The sequence below is a fragment of the Pundamilia nyererei genome, unplaced genomic scaffold (assembly GCF_000239375.1).
Source record: "Pundamilia nyererei isolate P.nyererei 1_Seehausen unplaced genomic scaffold, PunNye1.0 scaffold00105, whole genome shotgun sequence".
NCBI lineage: Eukaryota > Metazoa > Chordata > Actinopteri > Cichliformes > Cichlidae > Pundamilia > Pundamilia nyererei.
The window spans coordinates 388155-407677 of NW_005187506.1; the positions used below are offsets into that span (position 1 = coordinate 388155).

The window sequence follows — 19523 nt, forward strand, 5'->3', positions numbered from 1 at the left end:
CACTCGGGTTTATCTTTTAATTCTTCATCAGCCTGTGAAACGCTCATCGCTGAGACGCCGCTGGTTTCACGTCAGTCCAAAGGCCGTCAGCCACAGTCAGGTTAGCATGAGCTGTGCAGCCCGACAGCCCAACCACGGAAAAACTCCCTCAGTGCAAACCATCCATCCATCGTTGCTTCCAGGAACCTGACGTCTAACGAACGCAGCACACCCTCAGGTGCTGTTTGCTAAGGTGTAAGATCCACATCCTGCTTCCTGGTCCAACGAGACCACAAAATAAACCAACATGTTTTATTCAACTCATCAACTCATCAGGACAGAGTTTACTGAGCCCAGAGGTGTCGCCCCCCGGTGGAGGTTTTCATTGGCTCGTGCCGAGCAGCATGGTGCAGTCGCGCTTTAGTGAAAATGCCGAGCACGAGCATTAGCAGCGGTGGTTTTTCATTGGATGAGCAAAGCTAAAGATTCAAAGCTGAAGTGTTTGGTCTCAACACTAAGCTCCACATCAACAGGAACCCCGGGACGACACGGCGTCCTCCAAGTAGCATCATCATAGGAAAGCATGGCAGCGCTGTCGTCATGTTGTCTTCAGCTGAAACCAATTTATGTTAATTAAGCGCCGACCGGACAAGCTTCAGCTTCCAGCAATCAACAAAACTGCTGAAAGGTTGGTAGTTTGAGCCCCAGCTGCTCCAGCATGTTCCCAGGCCACACTGTGACTCACAGAACCAGGGTTACGTCCTGTAACCGCTGCTTCCATTTCTTATCATTTACTCTTTCACTCCTCGTTCAGAACATTTTCATTTTCAGCTTTTTCTTAATTAACTTGTTTATTTCTGTTTGTTCCCCGATTTTTAATCATCTTCTTTTATTTGACTTCTAATTATTTATTTTCAAATCTTTCTGCAGTTTTCTGTCTTTATCCTTTAGTTTAGTTTGTTACAGGGTGACTGCATCCTGTTAGTCTTTAAATGTTTACATTTTCATGTCATGATTTTGTTTTCATTCTAACATTTTTAATACTTAATTTTAAAAATCATCAGCCGTGCGTTTTTACACATTAAATTTAGTTTTTCATTATTTGTCATTTCTTTTGTTTATAAATCTATTCAATAAACACGATGACGTCACTTTTTATATGTTTTCTTATCTGATTTCTTTAAACAGTAAAAGGATCCAGTTTCAGTCTCAGTGGTTCAGTTTTTAAACCGTCTGACTTTAAAGGTGATTTTCTGTGTGAAAAACAGCTTCAGCCCAGTTAAAGTCAGTTGGCTCTGTGACTGATGACGGAGACGTTGAACCATCTGGGACACAAACCTTTGGACAGCAGTTTGTAGAAGCACTTGGCAGGTGATTGGATGAACCAGAGCAGCTGCTGCAGAAGGTCGACGAGTAAAGCTTTAAAATGAAAACCTGACACCGACTATCTGTCGGCCTGCCTCGGCGCTCCTCCTCACCAAACAGGGACAAGGAGTGCAGCCCAGCGTCCAACTCCTCGCCGCCGTCTTCCTTTAAAGCTGCCGATCAGAGTCGCACGCCCGCCGTTTGCCTCAGGTGGAAATAAACTGATCACGCCGCTGAATCCTGCTTCAACGAGTTTATAATCAGGAGCATTTTCCTGCAGCTTAATTCAATCTTTCTATATTGATGTGATCTGCAGGGCTCTGATGGCGTCCTTCCTGCTGCACGCCACGCCTCCAGGAAGTAGTTTTTACAAATCATTTTAAGCTTTGATGTTTTTTATGATTATAAATCGATCGACTCGATTCTGAAAGCACTAAAGTCTCTTTGCAGTGACGAGTCTGAAGAGGACGGCTTCCTGCTGTGCGCTGTAAGATGAACAGCTTCTCACCTTCTACTCTGTTCAGTGAGAGGTCAAAGGTCAGGAGAGGAGAATCTCTTTGGAGGCGACGTTGGTTTAAACAGGTGTAATCCCGACAGCGCTAACTCAGAGTAACTGGGGTTTGGCTCGTGAACAGAGCGGCGCCACAAAGCTGCTAACCATCATCCTTTCATGCCAGGAGGCCGGCGCCCCCGCAGGAAGCAGAGATTACGACGGCTCGAATCCAAAGCTCATCAGAGCTCATTCAGCTCAGTCCATGAAGCGACATTCACCTCACTCATCTGGAAGCACCAGCGGTGCGCACAGAGGCCATTAATCTGCTTTAAATTGAAATATGACACAGATTTGCACTGAGATTAGAAACTGAAGGTGGAAACAGGTTTGGTGGAGACGACAGCTTCACCGTCAGCAGCTGGTACCTGGAGGACTGAGCAGCGCCGTCAGGACGCTCTAACAGGCTGTGGCAGCTTGGCCTCACGGGAGAAGCTCGTTACAGCACCAACGAGGAAGACGAAGGCAGCCGCAGGCTGATGGGAGGTCCCAGCATCGCCATCGTTTATGACACGAGCGAGCGGAAGACGAAGAACAGATACGACGTTTGTGTCACAGACGAAGGCTGCGATGAAGACGCGTGTCCAAACTCAGACAACTGAGACCGCTCAGGTGGAAAAGTTTGATTCCCAGCGTCACGAGGAATGACAGGAGAACTTCTGCCACTCTGAAACTTCAGCATTTATCTTTAGCATCGTCAATAACACATAATCTGCGTTACAGTGAAATAAACCATCACGAGACCAGACCCGAGCTGCTGCTGATCAGCAGTACAAAGGTTTCCTCTGCGCGGACCGCCGACTTCCTCTGAAGAACGAAGGCGGCTCTGCTCCTGCAGCGTCCTCCCACTCTCCATCTGCCTCCTCCAAACACTGCATCAGGCTGCAGCCTGCATACAGATGCTCCATGTTTACACTCCACTTCCTGTCGGGCCCACAAACACTTCCAGCGCCCGCGCTGCCCCCCAAACGAGGACATTACATAATTCTGACGGCACGAACGAGACAAAGCCGTCAGATACTAACGAGATCTCGTAACGACGAGAAAAGGTCAGGGCGTCGTCGATCATCGCTGACACAACAGCGCCAGGCTGTGCGCCAGCAACAGCTCAAATACGACACATTTACTCTACGTTTGAACGGGTTTTTGTTTTCTGTGACCCGTCCAGGTGTGCCCCGCCTCCAACACACACACAAGCCTGAAGAAACGTGACGGATGGACGTCAGCAATGATGACCGTGTGAACCACACCGAGCAGCTTCAGTCATTCTTTTCAGGTCTAATGTCGATTTCTTCCTCGCGCTGTAACTCTGTGTGACCGGACCGTGTCGCTTCTCCCAAAATCCGCCTTCCTCGACTCTACGTCGCCTCCAATCCTGTGTGATGAACCATCCATGAAAATCTAAACGAAGGGCCCGGCTCTGGCGTCCAGGTGAGCTTGGTGCTGACACTCAGGTGTGCAGCTGGTGTGAACGTCTGACATCAGTGTTGTGCGGTTAGGCTAGCTAACTTCCTGTTGTGTCAGAGCTTTGCCTCGCACGCTTCTCTGCAGCGTGCAGAATAAGTCATGTAGAAGAAGCAGCAGTGTGACGGAGCTGAGCCCCCGGCGAGGATGATATAACGAGGTGAAGCGATGACAGACAGAGCAGGTGTGTAATTATGGCGGCTGCGTGTCGGCCGTGATTGCAGCTGAAGAGACAACAAACAGATCCGAGTGTGGAATTAACTGGTTGGAACAGCGCGGTCTTATCACAGTCTTTTGTAAAATCATACACGTGTAATGAAGAAGTTCACAGCCGCCGCGCCCTCGCAGCGTGGACGACGTTACAGAGACGAGGTTGCTGCAGCGGCGCTGGTTCACAGACGTTATCAGCACCCCCAAAACAATCATTAAAACATGTCAGTGGATTCTTCACCAGTTAGTAGATTTGGGTTAACAGATGCTAGAACCTGTGATGCTAACCAGGTATTCATGGCTGAGACAAATATGAGTTTATGAGCTGCAGCTGTTCAAGTTGGATAAAATAATAAACGCACAGACTCACTGAATATTTACTCTTTACACAAATTCACACTTTGTTTAACGTAAATAATTAACATCCATAATTTAAGTTGGGCAATAAAAGCCACGCCTCCTCCTGATGCGCTCACCTGACTGACTCTGCACAGGTGAGTGTAACTCAGACACAGTTTACCAATAAATCAAACACCACCACTCAAATCCATCGCTGAGACTCAGCTTTACATTCAGCCGTTTGTCTGTCTGGGTGTCAGCGGGATAACGCCGTGTAATCTGATTACATGCACAGCAGGACCAGGACACACAACAACTGTAACGCGATATTCATCTTCCTGTTCGCCTACAGCAAATCAGATGTGTTTATTCTGCATTTACATGCAAACGTTGGTCAGCATCGCGTGTTTGAATGCATCACACCACAAGTCAAAAAACTGAATCCATGTTTTTATAGTAAAATCTGAGACATGAGTCAGCACAACATGGTTTTTTGTATTTTTGTAAAACAATCATTTCCAGTCCTGAATAAGGACAACACCAATAATCATGTTAGGATGACACGGTCTGAGGAATGACTCCCACACGTCTGTGGACCAGTGCACCGTCTCGCTGCATTCACACATATCCAGGAACTGCAGGATGAGGATGATGATGGGCTGCAGGCTCAGAGTGAGATGAAGGAGGATTATTCTTTGAACTGTGACTCGTGCAAAGCTGCCGTCGTTCGGTCCAGGAGAAAAGTACAAATCTGGAAATGAACCAACAGCATTTCAAACCTGAATTATCCTGCAAACCAGTTTTCATGTGTTTACACAAAGAGTGCAGCACGTCCCTTCCTGCAGCGTGCGTTTGATTTCCTGCTTGATCAGGAAGCCCTGTGACCGTGAACGTTTTCAGGCCAGTTATTACAGAAAAATGTAAAATGCTGCACAGTGCCCTGCAAAGGCAGTGAGAGCAGAGGTCACAACAGATTACTCTCCAGTTAGACGAGTAATCCTGCCCGATGAAGCGGCGAGGCGTCGCGTCCGCAGGGCCGAAACACACCAGCGAGATTCATCCACCAGCTCGCAGTGAAAAAGCCCACAAGACAAAATAGACCTGAAGATGGCGCCACGGGAGACGTCGGCGCATCGGCCTGAGCAACATTTCACCACAAGCCTTCGGAGGCGTGCCTCTGAAGGCTCCGGCCGAGGAACGACAGATCATGAAGCATCAACACCGAGAGCAGGCCGCAGAGAGCCAGCACCTCCTCAGCAAGGAACTCCGTCCTCATAAAACGACACGTCCTCAGTGGACGAGCAGAGTCCTCTGCTGCAGCAGATCTATGACGGGCGGCGATGCAGGTGTCGGTGCGTCACCTGGGCTTCTGCCGGTTGCCATGGTTACCTTACAGTACGTATTTAATAACTGTAAATCGCCCTACGGGACAAACTCTCATTTTTATAGCCTGAATCACAAGATAAGTTCAGTTTAATCATCACGATGTTACAATAATGAAACTGATGTGAAACATCAACGTTTTAAAATGTAAGTGAACTCCTGAAACAAAGCCTGGAGTTTAAGACACACTGACGTTATTCACTTTTGATCCTTTTTGATCATCATCGCAGTAACGCGATCAAGACGAATCAATGCAGGCACAGTGAATGAGTGCATTCCTATAAGGCTGCATCCATGTTTGCACGGTTGGTTCAATTTAACCTCGGTGCTTTCAGTGTCTGCCGTGCAGCATCAAACTGCGGCTCTTATGTAAGAAGAAAGAAAGAGCAGCAGACGAAGAAAGAGGTGAAATTATAATGACATCACTGTGTAATGAGCGAGCGAGACAAAGAAGGAACCGGGGCTTCAGACGGAGGCGCAGCCACTCTCAGAAATAATGAAATCATTAATTAGAGCACGTAGCCGGGGCTCGGTCCTCCGCGATTGTTCTGCATATCTGTTGGGAGTAATAAAAAAGAAGACAATGGCTTCTGCCGTGCTCTTTTCATTCCTCGTTCGGCATCCTCCGTGCAGATCGACGAGCACAAATTCAGAGGCGGCCGTGAGAGGGTTTAAAGTCTCCGGTGCGCCGTATTGATCCGCAGATTACAGCTTCTCTCCACTGCTGAGGGCAGGGTTGGTGTGGTTCAGCACAGAAGAAGTGGACAACAATAAAAGAAGCAGGAAGTAGAGCAGCTGTGTACCCTGGGCCAAAGAGCTTCAGCGAATCAGTGAAGCGGGTTGAGCCGAGCTGGCAGCTGAGCGCTGAACGCTGGCTGCTTTCATTCCTCCCACGGTGAATCCAAAACAGCTCAGCTAATGGCGAGGACGGCGGGCCTGCGAGGACGGCGGGCCTGCGAGGACGGCGGGCCTGCGAGGACGGCGGGCCTGCGAGGACGCCGTTTCTCACAGAACGTTCCTCAGAAGAGTAACACAGACTGTGGTTATCCCACCTTTGACCTTTTCAGTGAAAGGTTTCCATTACAGGAACTTCCAGGCCAGTGCACTTGGAGGGATGGACCATCAGTCCAGCTGCTGGGTACGGATGTAGTCGCCAGAAATACTGACCTGATAGTTTATTAATTTACAACAGCTTTAACATCTCACGATCCAACGCTAAACAGAGAGCTGATGTTCTGCTGGACGAACGCTCGCCTGCCGCCGTGTCAGAGACACTGACACGTGTACCCACATCAGGAGGTGTGGATGTTCAATGTTTAACGTGCACTTTGATTCATGCAGAACAGTTTTTAAATACACACTCAGCATTAGGCTCTGCTCAGGAGCCTCCCTACAGGGAAGCGTAAGTTCTTGGTTGGAAAGCACAGTTTGGTGTTTGCTCTGAACATCCACCAGCATCCATGCAGGGTGCAGGTACAGGGCACCACCTTTGTGAGCTCGTGCCCAGTGGCCTTCCTTCTGGAGCAGCTGTGCTCGTCACGTCTGAGATGTTCGTAGTAACACACGTGATGTTAATGGTCATCTGTTCTTTCGTCTGCCAAAAACATAAACATTAGTAAATAAAAATGCTCCTAACTGGTAAAAAGTGTTCAAATGTCCACATAAAGCAGGGCTGTCAAACTCAAACACACAGTGGGCCAAAATTCAAAACTGGAACAAAGTCGCGGGCTAACGCTAATATTTATTAAATATATTTATTCCTCCAGATATAAGAATGAATCTTTTCTTATGGACTCAAACAAGTTTTGCTGAAAAACTGAATATGGAACAAGCAAAGCTTAATACTAAACAATACATACATTAGCTGTATAATGCCAGTAGGCCAGCTCTGATAGTCATTTGGTATGGCTTCGCGGGCCAAATGTAATTAGGCTGCGGGCCAAATTTGGCCCACGGGCCAGAGTTTGACACCTATGACATAAAGCTTCGATGTGAAGCGAACCCAAACAGATCATTGGATGCTGAAAGGTTAGAACCTCATGCAGGAGGCGGGACAAAGTCAATCTGTCGCCGTCATGCTGGCGTCCGGACGCTTTGGGGTATCGGGGCCCAGATGTTTGACACACTGAGCTGAAATGAGTTTTCCCAGCGGTGGTGAAGCAGCAGCAGCGGGTCAGTCGTGACGAGCTGCACGAGCGGCGGACAGTCTCACTGAAACGACCTTGACTCGACAAGCGGGCGAGCTGGCAGCACATCAATCTGCTTCCGCCTTCACTCTGCCAGGAAAACATCGCCTGCTAGAAGTGAGAGGCAGATCTCCGGCCCCGCCCCTCGTGTCCGGAGATCTTTGACTCCTGGAGGACATATGACGAGCAGCTTGTTGAGCTGACACAAACACCAGCGCAGAGCGGTGTGAGGACACACTTTCCTCACCCTCGTGGCCTTTATACTTCAAGCATTCGTGCGTGATGCTCGAATATCCTTTAATTGCACTACAGCAGGAACTGATCTGACACGCGTTCACTACAGGAAGCTGGTAAAACTTGTGTACTTTTACTGCTGATATATTCCAGCATTAGACTAATTAATTGTTCATTATTCCACTATGAAACCAATGTATTGAACTGTAATTAACTGGCACTACATGTGCTGGTTATAGCTGAATGGTATCCATGGAAACAAGCATCTCGAGGCCCTCCAGTGCAGAAGAAGACCGAACACAGCAGTGACCTCTCTCTGCTTTTTTATACCTTTGACTGAGAGTAATTTGAAAACAATGCACCATAAATACCACGGTGACTTTTTACTGCTGTAAACTGGCAGGAGGCTCCCTGACGGCCAAGAGGCAACAAATCACCTCCGGCCGCCCGCCGCGGCGCTCGCCGCTCACAGTGCTGCGGACACTGGCAGACTCTGATTGGCTTTGTCATGATTGGCCAGCGGCTTAAATAATGTTTTAATGTTTCTCACATCAGCTGGTCGGCCACAGCCCTGAACCATCCAACCTCCTCGCTAATCTTCACAGGAAGTTAGTGCGTGTGAAAATCAGAGACCGTCAGCCGCAGGTCCTCTGACATCCAGCAGAGGCAGCAGTGAGTCAGTCCCCATGTTAAAATTAACATGTTTATAGCGATCACGTCTCCCTTCATACTTCACCTGTTTACACTGTGTTAAGGCTTTACATTATTAGGGGTGTGGCCTCTTTGACAGGTGGACCTACCTGTGGTTGCACTGTTCCTCACATACAGGCATCACCACACAGCAGGAAACCAGATAAAAACACCTGAATGTGATTTCCTGTCTGCAGAATCTACTTTAAACTTGATTTTACTGATTAATCCAACCAATTTTTCGTTTTTATTTATGTATTTCTCTTTTTTGTACTTGTGGACTCTGAGGAAGCTCGGTGCACATTCAGATTAAACGGCTGAGGCAGATCTCACAGCACATGTAAAGGCTGCTCAGTGAAAACTGGATAAAAGATAAGAGCGGACATGTGAAATGAGGGTTTCTCTGCAGTGAAACACTACAAGGCTTTTATTTTGAAACTGGTACAGACAGCATTGCCTTTGAAACAGCCGCACCCTGCGTCAGATGATCCCCGGCCATCTCAATTTCAAAACCTCGCTTCCTTTGGTGCACGCCAAGTGGGCCGGCGTTTTTAGATTTACTGCAATATCAGCTGGATTACACTGTCTGTACACATCACTGCAACCGTAACTGAGACTAAGAGAGTCATTTTTCTGTTTGATTCTGGATAAATTAGGAATAATCCAACATCTGTGTTTTATTACTTCAATTTCAAATATTCAACATCATAAAATGGTATTAATGGTAATTTCCATTTTTATATATTTATGCCACAGACGCCTGAACATTTAGCAAAAATTCATCGAATATGCACCCAGCTCTGTGTACTTTAAGAATATTCACGATACGAAAATGTATGAAATTATTACAGAACAAAACAAACAGGCTGATTCTCGTCTGTTTTGAACTACAGTCCAACATTTTAACTCTATTAATTATCATTCTCTGCTATTCATTTATAACATTTTCATGCATTTATTGTGGATTCATTTTCATGTGGTCCACTAGCAGTACCTACACTGACCACCAGGGGTGCTGTATCATTACTTTAATGGTTTTTGTGCCTTCCTGACTTTGATTAAGTTTATGAATCTAAAGGTTTTTCACCTTCTGGTTACAGAATGGCGACTTTTCAGTCGATGCTTTGCCGGCCTCAGACCTGTTTGGAGGTTATGATGACAGATGAAAGGAAAACTGAGACAGGAAATGTACTTGTAACCACCAGGTCTTCACTGTCCTGTAGATCCACTGAGGTACCGACTGTACATATTGAAGGAAAACACAGGAACAAGTGTTCAGCTTAAGTCTGTGTTTGAAGAAGTCTGCCCTGTGGTGACAGTTAATTTGCTCAGTTTAAGCCTGGGGATGAAAAACCACTCAGAAGCACTGAACTAAATAGATGTGAGCCCCAACGTGTGCCGATGTGTCATCACTACCAACAAGCTGAAACAAAGCTGTTTAATCCACAGCTGCAGCCGCTAACACAGCGAGCAGAGCGCGAGCGCCGTCCATGCCCATAGGAGATGTTCTGGCCGTAATAGATGAACCCGCGCGCGTCTCCGAGGGCCCAGTCGAACGCAGCAATTCCTTTATGCTCAGCAAAGATGGCGAGGAGAAAAAGGCTCGGCAAGCAGCTGCGACAGGCTGAGAGGAGGCACAAAGGCCCCGAAATGAGGTGGGAAGCCTCTCCCTCCCCGGGGTCTTGGATTATTAGGACGAGCAGCAGAAGAGACGAGGAGGGGAAACCTGATTGTTTCTCTGCTGCTTCATTCAGGACGTAACCTCGTAACATCCATCAGATCATCATCAACCATCACTTTCACCTGGTTGGAACAGCAAACCGGAAAATACCGAGACAGTATTTCCATTTGAGAGTCTTTTGTATTGCAAGGTGAGGACGCTGAAGCAGAAGAGTCACAGCTGTAAAAGTGCCATCGTTCCATATTTAGACTCAAACCAACCCTGACCCGCACCGACAGTCTGAAATCATTTATTACTTACAGCTCATTTCCTGCACATTTCCACCAAAGCAGAATTAAAGTGACGGCTCACTGAGCTTTCTTATTGTTTCTGTTGCTGCTCCACTTCCAGTCCAACAGTCTGAGTCTTGACCTTGATGTTGGTCATCATGACATCATGTTGCAGTGGCAGCAATGTGGTTTTTTCCCACAGGGATGGTTTCCACTTCACTCCCAGATCAGATTTATAATCTCTCTCCATCAAGTTCGTGGGCTACACGGGTTGCCTCAAAGTTTAACTGAGCACAGAGGAGGTTCCTTTCTGCTGCTGGCGATAGGACGGCAGGACACCTGCTCACCTCAGAGCTCCAGCTCCACCTCTCAGGGAACCACGGCGTCAGACTTGGACACGCTGACTCCCATCCCTCATCCTCCTCGCCCCTGCTAGCGGATGACTGTGGTGGAGTCCAACAGGCACTGAAAAGGTCCGCCTGTGTGCCGGGGACGCCGTCATGGGGATTTTCTTTCGTGTCTGAAAGCGGCTCATTCTTCGGGGAACCTCGACTCAGGCTGATGGACTAAGGTCCAGGTGTTGGTATTCTTAATGGTATGTTATAGTCTCTCACTTCATTAAAAACAATAAATTCATGTTAATGACTCATTAGTCTCACCATTGGTGACGACATTAGCAGCTCTAATGAAGCGGAGCATCCTGCTGTGATGATGGACAACGAGCCCTGCGCAGCTTCAATACCAGAAGCTGTAATAACGCCACAGGATCGTGTTTTCACTGCAGCGCTGCCTCATACTGGCAAAGCCGCTCATTCGTATTCGTTACTCGTGGTCGTTCGCTACAGGGCCAGTTCTCCCAGCGACACGCAACAAAGTCAGCCGACATCAAACCTCTGTTCGTGCAGTCTCAGGAAACTGGAGCTTCCTGTGCGATGAAAGCCTCCACGCTGCGGCTGCTACCTGCCAATCACACCTGCCCGATTTGTTTTGACCTGAAAGAAACTTTTCCGTCCTCCCTGCACGCAGACGCAATAAAAGATGGATGCAGCGTGGCCAATGCGGTGTCACTTTAAGGAATCGGCACTCTGCCTGCCATACTTCAGTGAATATAGGTCAGAGATGCTTTTCCGATACTTCTGTGTCCAAGAGTTGTGAGTCTGCGTGGCGTCTAAAAATATGAATCGCAGCCACAGAAAGCAGCAAAGCCTTTTCCCTTCAGACAGATCGGGAACACCCACAGCGAGGCAGCGTCACAAGGATCCGGGTCAGATGCTGGACGCAGTCGGTCAGAACAACGTGACGCACACGTTCACACGGTACAGTCTGCGTAGATCCACGCACAGGTGAAAACCATCAGCTGGTACCGGATTACTGAGATATTTGGACGTTGTCTGACTGTGAGGATGGTGCTACACAGCAGTCACAGCTTCATGCTCCACAGCATAATGAGTGTGCGTCTGACCCGGGCCGAGCGACGGCATTTCTTTGGCTTTGAATGGAGCTCGTTCATGTCGAGCAGTTCAACGTCTCCTCCTGAACCTGGGCGCTAAGCCCTCCTCCTCTCCTACCTGTGCGGCTTCATTCTGAGCCGAGGTCCTTAACTCGCAGCGCGATGATACAACGTGAGTCACCGGGTGATTCATTCAGATCCGACAGAGCCGGCGACGAGTGGCACTCAGCACAATTACTGTTTTCTCTACAGCAGGAATACTCGACGACACTCACATCAGCAAAAAAAACATATGATTACCTCTCTGAAAATGATAAATATCACCACAGTCATGCAGGAAGCAGTTTCCAGCACACTCTGGTGTTAAATTATGTTTTGGTATAAGCTGAAGGGCTGCCCGTTTACTCTGCTGCTAGATATACGACACACATGTAAAAGGAGTGAAGCTGATTTATGGCTGCAGGAAATTTAACGTCTGATGGAATCAGCAGAGGAAACACCAAATGTACAAGAAAAGGCGGGAATACATCAATCAGAAACTCATAGAACTGCATTTATTTAGTCGCTCCTGTGTGCGCGCCGATTTCTCTCACTGAAAGGTGACTTCCTGTCATGTAGGTAAAGGGGCGTGGCTAAAAGGGCTTGCGCTGGCCCCAGTTTGTTCTCATCCATTCATCAAAAGTTTTTACTTTCCTTCAACAACTTCAAATTTCTGCTACAACGTTTCCTTCCGCCTCGAAGGAAACGTTGTCATAGTGATAGTTTCTCAGATGGTGTGGTGTTCAACACCACTTATCCTGTTTAACTAATTATTTACATAATTAGTTATTGATACGCTCCAACCCACAGACTAACTACCTGACGTCATATTAATGTGAGCAAAAAAAACCCAGTGGAGCTGCTCCTGTTTACTGTAAACACAAACATAAACATGGTATCAACGTGAAGCACCACCGCTGTAAAACGGAGCCACCAGAGGCGCCGTCACAGCTCCAGGGCGGCGGCGTTTAAACGCTCGTGCACTGCGGTCGAGCGGTTGTGCAGGGAAAGCTCCACTTTGCACAGTCTGCACCGAGTTTGTTTGATTTCTGCGAAATTCTTTCACATTTTGTAAAATCTCAGTTTCCATCCGTCCTCCTGCTTTGCTGGTGTTGTTACTCGGTGTGTTTTTATGTGTGACGTCTTTACTCATGTTGGGAAACAGACTTTAGTGAACCGGCGGTTCTATGTTAAAATGACCTGTTTTCAAGTATCTTTGTAACTCTGTGTTACCGACATTATACCCATGTGCTCCTTTTGTCCACTTCAGATACTTTGACAGAACTGTTGTGATACTTGTTGTATTTCCCGGCTGCCTGTGGGTCACATGACTCTGACAGACATTTTACTGGATAAACCAACGTCGCTGCTACAAACTGAACGTGGCAGAAATGTTGTTTGTGACTCAAGAAGACTCGACATCTTTCATGAGGGATACATTTGACATTTCACATATTATAGACCAAGTTATTTACAGCAGTTTAAAAACGTTTCTGGCACAGCGGCATTCACGCTGCATTCTTCTTTGTTGGTATTGAGCGCAGACGAGGCGATACTGCCCCCACAGCTTCCTGTTACAAAAACACAGGACGTGGTTTCAAATACGTCGACATCGTTGCAGGCCTGGTCTTCAGTGAATAAGTGATGGTGACATGAAGCATCGAGGCTCTGGATTAACATTGCGTGTTGTCGTCCGATGCTTTCATGGCACCAAACACATAACTGTGAACAGGCTTTTTGTAGGAATGTCTAAACGTTATGCTTGAAGAAAGCCCGAGTCGTATGTTTCACTGTGATGTTTGGTTCCTTCCTTCTTCCTCGCCGTCCTCTCGGCTGCTTCATCCGGCCGTGGCGATGGTGGAGTCAGCACAGGTGCAGCGAAGGCACGGGCTCGTTAAGTCCCTCTGTCACTGCACATTACGGACTCTACTCCCTCGTTAGCCATAAATTTGAGTGAAACTGAACCCGCTAATAAAAACAAACCAATTTGTCTAATTGGGCGTCATCCCTCGCCCTCCATATGTGTCCGATAATTGTTCTGGTAGGTGGCTTCGATGCTTTCGAAAGATAAATATGTGTTGTTTGTCCCAGCGGCGCTGATAATGGGAGTTAATGGGAGGGACGTAGGCTACAGCTCATTAGCTTCATGCATTGTATTCCAGCTCCAGCACACGTGTCAGAGTTAATGCAGCGAATGGGCTCATTGCAGGAAAACATTGAGAGAAGAAGAACACGACTTCCTCCGTTAAAAGAGCGTTACGTGTTCACGTACATGACGATTAGAGACACACACGCACACCGCTGGGGGGGGGGAATAACCATGGACGAATGTCAGCGGCTGGGAGATCTCTTTATCTGCTGATTTAATATAAAAAACTTAATGTTAATAAGACTTTAACCTTACTGTGTGAATATTATACACACACAATCTGAACCACTATTAACACAGCAGGACTAACCTCACCTCTGTGTTCTTGGCTTCACAGATAAAAACACCTCATTAGCTTCACTTCAGCCGTTTCTTTGCTAATCAGAGTGAAAACCTCCCAAAACCCAGACGTGCGATACTGTGCAGCGCTCTCATCACAGACAGAGAGCAAACAACACGTGGCGGGGTCAAACCACCCACCCTGAGCCACAGCTGCCCGCCTCACAGCACCTTCAGGAGGTGTAAGCTGTTAGCCAGGACTGGGTGTGACCTGTAATCACACTACATTTTTTTCCCCAAAGATATTACTGCATTAAATTCAGATTACATTAGTCACAGTGACGATGTTAACTCCATCACAAAGCTTTTTGGGTTATCTGCCTGACAGAAGTCTCAGTTTGTAGATGGACTGGTTCACACTGCTCTTCTACTCCCACACTCAATGCTAGCACTGCATGCTAACACTGAACACTAGCACTGAACACTAGCACTGAACACTGGCACTGAACACTGGCACTGAACACTGGCACTGAACGCTAGCACTGCACGCTAGCACTGAACACTAGCACTGAACACTAGCACTGAACACTAGCACTGAACACTAGCACTGAACGCTAGCACTGCACGCTAACACTGAACACTAGCACTGAACACTAGCACTCAACGCTAGCACTCAACGCTAGCACTCAACGCTAGCACTTTGTTCTAGACCTAAAAGCCGGACACACACCAGACGCGTATAATTCGTGACTTAAAATATTTTATTATTGCGGCTCAAACTCGATTTAAGCTACATCCACACGTACATGTAAACTGAGATTTTCCATTTATGCTTAAAAAAACAAAGTCAAATGCTGTTGAGAACATGCCAAAGCAACAGGATGCGATATAATCATAAATATGTAGAAATGTTGGCCAATCAGAGGTCTAGAAGTCTGGGAGGGAAAGAGTAAACAAAGATGGCGCACAGAAGCAGTCTGACAGTAACTGCGTGTGTCTATGCAAGCGTGTAAAAACTGCACATAGTAAGATTAACAGCAACAGTGTCTCTATCTGCCATCGTAGAAATCATCTCATGTAAACAATGACGTGGCGCACACCTTTGACGTTGAGCGACTAGATCTCAGTTTTCCTCGTCTGCACGTAAACACAAAAACTGAGTTTTTAAACATCTCTGTTTTCAGTGATCCAAAACGGCGTTTACATGTGGACGAAAGACCCAAACGCATAGAAGAAGCTGCGATTTCAAAAATACCCATGTACGTGTGGATGTAGCCTTATTCACACGTGAATACATGCAAAGACCTGACCAATGACATGACTGCATTTGGCACCAGCGCTGAATACACAGGGGCGTGGAAATAGTAATCACAGGCGTCTCTCTGAACAGATCACGACTGACCTCCTGCTGTGGGCGGATCAACTCCGCTCAGGTTCGGTTTAACGTCTTGTTCTTGTCACGTGATGGCGTTTGTCTCCGCCCATCAGAGAGCCCCAAACATGAACTTTAGCGAGGAGAGTTTAACCCTGAACCTCCGTCTTCTCTCTGCTGATGTGTTTGTATAAATATGTTAATGAGAACACACTGCCCTACATGTTCTGTAAAAGTTTCTGGCTCTGCTGTGACCTCCGAGCCACCACAGGGGGGCAGCAGTCCAGGGAGCGAGGCCTTAATGTGTCTGTGATGTGACTCTGGTGCCAACTAGGCCATTTAGGAACATCAGGGATTTAATGAAGTGGAAACAGCTGTGGAACAGATGACTTTTCCATCACAGGCAAAATAATTACCCTCTCGATAATTCGAACAGAGGGGGTCAGACCGTCCCTCCTCCGTCTGACTCATTTACCTTCAGCTAAACCTGCAGAAATGCGTCCCTGACAACAGAGACGTCAATGGTTTAAATTCATTTGATTCCTCTTAAACTGCTCACCAAATATTTTCCTTGAGCAACATTTAACTGAAAAAATAAAAAGCATTTCTGTTTATCTTCATATGACTCCAAACTTGAAGTCGAGCCAGTTTTGTAGCATCTCCCAAAAAAACATTTTTCATGCTGTGTGCTGTGAAATGTCTGAGATAGAAGAAACACTTTGTGCTCCCACTGAGAATCAGCTTTTCAGTGTCTGTTATTAAAAACATCCTGAGCTCGGGCCCATTAAGTTCTTTTCAAAATCTGTTTTCAACTGGTGGAGGTTTGGCCGGCCTGAGAGCCAAAGCTTACAGAAGTTACTAAGCTGTGAAACTGTGCCTCACAAAGAAACGCTAACACGTCCAACGCACGCCAAAACATTATCAGCGGGCCCAGTTTCACTGCGGTAGCAGACTCTGTGATCGATATTATCAACAGAAGTGAGAGCTTGGTGGAGACGGCGTGATGGAGTGTGACATGAACAGCACGTTGGCGTTCATGTCCTTAAAGCACCTTAAAGACTGAACGACGTTTGAAAAAAGGCTCAAAGCTTCACAAATCCAACAAAGCAGCGTTACATCAGCGTGCTACAAGCCGTCTGTCCACGGCTCGTGGAGCTGCACGGTTATTATAACAGCTTACTATTCATCATATAAGGCTTAATATGAATCTGCACTCTCTTGCTGGTGTATACGTACACGATACTTCATGTTATTGACCACAAACAGCACGGTGTCGTGCTCCAACAGCGGATGGGTGACCAACCAGCTTTGACAGGACGCCAGACGCCATTTCACTAAAAACCAAACAAGGCCACCTTCACACATTCAAGTATCACCAGCCCATCTGGAACCACATCATCGACCGCCGTTTACAATAACCATAAACTCACAGGACGCTTGTGTGTTTTAAAAGCTTGAGGTGAGGTCATGCTTTAAAGACAGCGCCACGAGCTGATGATGACCTTTCCAGATCCAGACCGACAGACACCTAACAGATGTTCCTGAGGTGCAACGTTAAACAGTCCACTTTCACCAAATCCCTCCAGCCCACCTGAGTGCGAGCTGCCGAGTCTGGGCACAAAACTTTGAACCTGATTTGTTGTTCGCCATCATGGCGCCGAGGCTTCTCCCTCCTTGCACCAGCATTGCTAACGCTAATGGCTGGAGAGCACAGCTCAGCCACAATTAGAATGGTTGCTTTGAAGACCAGGCGTGTGACCACTCACAGTCACTCGGGATACATGTCTGCATTCAATAATCAGACTGTGGTTATTTGCAAGAGTGGCTGCAGTCAGCCTGAGTCAGACCGCGACTGTTTGGAGACAGGTTGCCTCCCGTCAGGTGACCTGTGCAGTCACCGTGTGACTGAAAGCATTCACCCGGAGGCTGAATCTCTCACAACGTCTGGGTGAACAGTTAGTTGCTGTAACTACTTGCAGTTGGTTGCCAGCAGAAAAAATGACCATCAACCGACCGCCAGTTGTTCCTAGTTGTGCTGTCCAGCGTGACCGAACCGTCAACCTGCTCACAAGGAAATTTAGCTAAAAGAGACAATAGATGTCATAAACACATCATCAGATCAGCTGTTTGATCTGGACCGCAGGGCAGGTTTCAAACCTGCAACTTTGGTTTGGCTCAAACAGAAAAGTCAAGAAGATCAAATGACCCAGATTACAGAAAAGGATTCAGAGTTGACGAGTAAACGGCTTAAAACAGGTTAGCGCTACACAACAAACACAACTAACGGTGCTTCACCTCGTAACTCAGCTGACCTCCAGGACAGACCAGCTCAAGAAGAAAGACGGCCTCTCGTCTCATTTGCTGCTCTTCCTCACACAACCCTCCAATTATACGGGTTTATGTGGCACTAGGAGCACACTAGCTTAGTGCCCCGAGAATGGGTTTGTGGCTATCAGCTAAGATCATCGTGTGCATCAGCAAGGTTAACATTTATGCTAACTCTTTAGCATCAGCTAACTCATGTGCAATATCCCATTTGCCTTCCCCAAACACATGTCAACAGTCACATTACTGTGAAGATTTCCTTATCTATTCACAAGTGTGTACACACACACACACACACACACACACAAATAAATAAATATATATATACATCACACATACACAGACCAATCGGTGTGAAGGGCAGGGAGATGCAGGCGGATCAGCAGGACAATCCTTGGCTCAGACTTTCAGGAGTAAAAAAGTCTTTAAGCATTTAAACTACAAGCTGAAGTTTGGATGAATTCATGCAGCTCAGTGTTGCTGGGAGCTGAATCACATACAGCCACACAGATTATAGCAGCAGTAACACAGTGACACACACAGCAGGGTGAAGTGGATTTACAACGTCTTTAAGACGGAACGTCGATGGTCCTGAAGACCTCAAACACAACACGAGCAGATACAGAGAGGCGGGCTTAAAGTGAAACACCTGGAAATACAGGCAGATCGCCTGAGCAGCGCTCGATGGAGACAGTGGTTTGTACAACAGGCAGACCAAGCCCTCCCTCTCTCATCAGCTCACACTGATCTGAGCTCAACTCCATCCTCACAATCCAAAAACCCTCCTCATTAAATCTCTGCACGTCCGCTGGCTGCCCCTCGCCTCTCATCCCTTCAGCAAACACGGACACAGCAGGTGTTTTCAGAAAAAGCCTCCATTTAAAGCACCTCAGCTCATCCAGTCAGAAATCACTGAACCCACTGCGACACATTCAGACCCGGCACAGCTGTCAGCTTCTGTTACGTCTGCTTCAAACGCCAGGCACTTCTTCTTCGCTGGTGTTTTTCTTACAGCCTCGTTGACCTTTTCCTTCTAACAGCTGCTCGTCCGTTTCCCTTTCACCTGCGGGGCCTGTGCTACCGACCTGACCAACCACACCATCCGAACCCGGGGATCACAGCCAGCTGAAGGCGCCACCAGACCCCCGATGCCCCTCTCAGGTTAGGGCAGTGAGAGAATTCAAACAGAGGGGGTCAGAGTTAGCGTGGCAGTAAAACCAGATGATCAGGGTTAACCCTGTGAGGACCACAACCCCCCTCAGCCTGTCCTGGGGAGGAAAACAAAGGCCAGGATGTGGTTTTTCATGCACTGAACGTTTGTGTGGTTTGTCTCCTGGATTTGTCAGCCTCCAGCTCTTCTTACACATTTCTCACCTTTTTGAACACCAAAAATTCTCTCATGACAAAAACTTTAAAAGTCTTTCTTATTTAGCACACGATACAATCAAACCCCACCCAAGAGGGAGCTCAGTGATCACCTCTGTTTCAAAACCCAGCAACACACACACACACACACACACACACACACACACACACACACAGAATCACACACACACACA

General features: G+C 47.3%; 1 protein-coding gene across 1 annotated transcript in view; it reads right to left on the minus strand.

Annotated features, from left to right (window-relative positions):
• The window catches only part of grm7 (glutamate metabotropic receptor 7), a 153875-nt gene that overhangs the window by 132107 nt on the left and 2245 nt on the right, over positions 1-19523 (minus strand). The window lies entirely within an intron of this gene.